The sequence below is a fragment of the Harpegnathos saltator genome, unplaced genomic scaffold, assembly GCF_003227715.2.
Source record: "Harpegnathos saltator strain DR-91 unplaced genomic scaffold, Hsal_v8.6 scaffold137, whole genome shotgun sequence".
Taxonomy (NCBI): Eukaryota; Metazoa; Arthropoda; class Insecta; order Hymenoptera; family Formicidae; genus Harpegnathos; species Harpegnathos saltator.
This window is the reverse complement of record NW_020229914.1, coordinates 57,626-61,279: the sequence shown is the minus strand read 5'-3', so window position 1 is coordinate 61,279 and position 3,654 is coordinate 57,626. Positions and strand designations below refer to the sequence as shown.

The 3,654-nt window shown below is 38.8% G+C and overlaps 1 long non-coding RNA gene across 1 annotated transcript; it reads left to right on the top strand.

Moving 5' to 3' along the window:
* Positions 1-272: 272 nt before the first annotated feature.
* On the top strand, positions 273-3,654 carry LOC112590701 (uncharacterized). The gene is made up of 3 exons (XR_003114405.1): positions 273-330; positions 478-665; positions 3,628-3,654. It is a non-coding gene; the product is annotated as an uncharacterized LOC112590701 (long non-coding RNA).

Here is a 3,654-nt window from a genome sequence, read left to right as displayed (position 1 = left end):
AGTAGAAAAATAGTTATTTCCCTATTTTAATCAATTTAGTAATTATGATATTATTGATAATTATTTATATAATAGTGTATATCAGTAATGTGTGGATTGCATGTTAATAACTTTATCGTAGTTTTTCATGATCTAATACCACTTAATGAGTTTTGTCCAAATGGCTTCCGCCATTTCGTGTGTCCTAGTTCTATATAGGGATGTGTGTTCGAAGGGTAGTGCATCTAGATAATATATATAGGCTTATGCCTGTCGGTCTCCATTTTGTGCAGATTTCCTGTCAGCTGTCAGTCGTGAGCTGTTAGTTGTACGAGCAGAAAGAAAAAAAAAGTAAAAATGTATTATTTTAACGTTATTACTAGCATTGGTACATTCGTCCTGTGCCGGTAGTCATAGCGAGTGTGATTCCTTTCGATATGTGTGTGTAGAGATATAACTACATATGGGAGAGGTTCTATAATATTGTTTTTGTTGCAGTGTTTCTGTAATGGGGATGTATGCGTAAAGACAGAAATTCTGTTGCTCGGGCTCCTCTCAATAAGGGAGATGAGCAAGATATGTTGGGAGAGGAGATGGAGGAGAAGAAAGGCGGAAACCTATTGGTTATTTGGCAAGATAGACTTCAGGGAGAATTTCGATGCATATGGTTTAAGGAAATTATTCGGGTAGGTATTTGATACTACGCGCCTTCTCGAGATAAGTAGCTAAATATGTTAATAAATGCGTAAATAACGCAAATTAAATGAATATTTTCCCAGCGGGGCGACTTTCGTGATATGAGATTATTTTTGCTGTCAAATATTTGTTCTTTTTGTTCTTAGAGTAGGGTATCAAATTTTGTTAATTGTTATTCCGGTGTCCGATTTTTCATTAAAATTCGGAGTGAATTTATTGGTTTTAATTCGTTTTATCCGAGTCTAATTGTGTGTATGTGAACTCTGCGTCTATTGTCTCAGATATACCAGAATCTCAAAATTTATTAATTAATAACTCAGCAACTAATCGAGCTAGACAATTGATTTTGTTTATGCAAGTATATCTTTTCACTCGCTAATGAACAGTACACTCAGAATTTGTCCAAGTTATTGTGGAACGAATTTCGCTCTGAGACCTTATCATGCAAAACTTAGTCGGAACGCTATCAATTTTGACACTAAATAACTTATTTCTCAGGATCTAGATGAGATAATTGGCTCATTCTTTCACGCACAGGTCAGGTTTTGAGCCTTCTTTCTGAAAATTTAATTAGTTTTGTCCCCAGTTACTCAGGGAAAATTTCTGCTCAAAAAAGTGACATTCACTGGGTTTGTCGCAACTGTTTCGACATGAAATCTGTACAAGTCTGTAACTTTCGGACTATTTGCTCTACATTAATGATTTTAGCCTCATTAGTTTCGGTTTTTCGTCTACTTGTAGAATTTCTAAGTAGGAATTAGGCCTGACGCTCAGAACATCTTGCACTATACTATAATTGTTGGATTTTTCTTGTTGCTGAGACAATGATGTTATCTTTGCTGTTAAATGCTTGTCCTTTTTATTCTTCGAGCAAAGCATTGAATTTTGTTAATTGTTATTCCGGTGTCTGAGATTTCATTAAAATTTGGAGTGAATTTGTTGGTTTTTATTCGTTTTATCCGAGTCTTTCTTTTATTCGAGAATAGGAATTGTGTGTATGTGGACACTGCGTCTATTGTCTCGGATATACCAGAATCTCAAAATTTATTAATTAATAACTCAGCAACTAATCGAGCTAGATAATTGATTTTGTGTATGCAGGTATATCTTTTCACTCGCTAATGAACAGTGCACTCAGAATTTGTCCAAGTTATTGTGGAACGAACTTCGCTCTGAGACCTCATCATGCAAAACTTAGTCGGAACGGTATCAATTTTGACACTAAATTTATTTCTCAGGATCTAGATGAGATAATTTGCTCTTCCTTTCACGTACAGGTCAGGTTTTAAGCCTTCTTTCTGAAAATTTAATTAGTTTTGTCTCCAGTTACTCAGGGAAAATTTCTGCTAAAAAAAGTGACATTTATAGGGTTTGTCGCAACTGTTTCGACATGAAATTTGTACAAGTCTGTAACTTTCGGACTATTTGCTCTACATTATTGTTTTTAGGCTCGTTAGTTTCAGTCTTTTGTCTACTTGTAGAATTTCTAAGTAGGAATTAGGCCTGACGTTCGGAACGTCTTGCATTATATTAGGTGCGCAACTAAGTTCTCGCTGTTTTTTGATGAAAATACAACTTTATTGTGAAAAAATGGTTACAAATGAATCATTCAAAATATTGCCCATCGCTAGCGACAACTTTTTCCCATCTTTCTGGCAGAGCTCGAATACCGTCACGGTAGAATTGTTCGTCTTTTGAGGCTATCCACGAATCAAGCCATTTTGAGATGCCTTCATATGAGCGGAACTGCTGATTAGCCAGACCATGTGCCATCGAACGGAACAAGTAATAATCGGACGGCGCAATATCTAGGGAATATGGCGGGTGGGGTAGGACTTCCCATTTGAGCGTTTCTAAGTAGGTTTTAACGGGTTTGGCAACGTGAGGCCGAGCGTTGTCATGCTGTAGAATCACTTTTTCGTGCCTCTGCTCGTATTGTGGCCGCTTTTCGCGCAGTGCTCGGCTCAATCGCATCAATTGAGTTCGATACCGTTCCCCAGTGATGGTTTCGTTCGGTTTCAACAGCTCATAATAAATAACACCGCCCTGGTCCCACCAAATACACAGCAAAACCTTCGCAGCGTGAATATTTGGCCGAGCCGACGACGTAGAAGCATGACCGGGCAGTCCCCATGATTTTGTTCTCTTTGGGTTGCTGTAATGAATCCATTTTTCATCACCCGTAACGATGCGATGAAGAAAACTCTTCCTTTTTTGCCGCTGGAGCAGTTGTTCACAGGCGAAAAGACGACGCTCAACGTCTCTTGGCTTCAAATCATAAGGAACCCAAGTTCCTTGTTTTTGAATCATTCCCAACGCATGCAATCGCTTGGAAATGGCTTGGCAGGTAACCCCTAATGCTGAAGCAAGCTCTTTTTGCGTTTGGCACGGATCCTCATCGAGCAATGCCTCCAATTCAGCGTCTTCGAAGATTTTTTGCCTTCCTTCACGCGAACGGTCGTCAACATCGAAGTCACCGTCTTTGAAGCGACGGAACCAATCACGGCACGTTGTTTCACTTAGAGCAGCATCTCCGTAAACTTTTTGGAGTTCTCGATGCGCTTCAGCCGCCGTTTTCTTCGAATGAAAGAAGAAAAGCAACACTTCCCGCAAATGACGATTATTTGGCACAAAATAAGACATTTTCACACAACCAAAAGTATATGACGCAAAAACAAAATCACTAATGTGTCAAGCGGTTTGTTTACCATATGTCTAAGCTTGGTTCATGACGTTTTGCTTATGTCACAATCGACCAGCACTTACTACTGGAGCCATCTCTTGAAAAACAGCGGGAACTTAGTTGCGCACCTAATAGTATAATTGTTGGATTTTTCTTGTCGCTGAGACAATGAAGTTATATATTAGCCTTAGTGTGATTCCACCGCGTCAGTACGTCGGCTTTTTTTTGGAAAACGCGGGGATTACTTACATTAATCTTGTTTGTTACAGAGAATGAACGAGTTGCCGTATTGCACC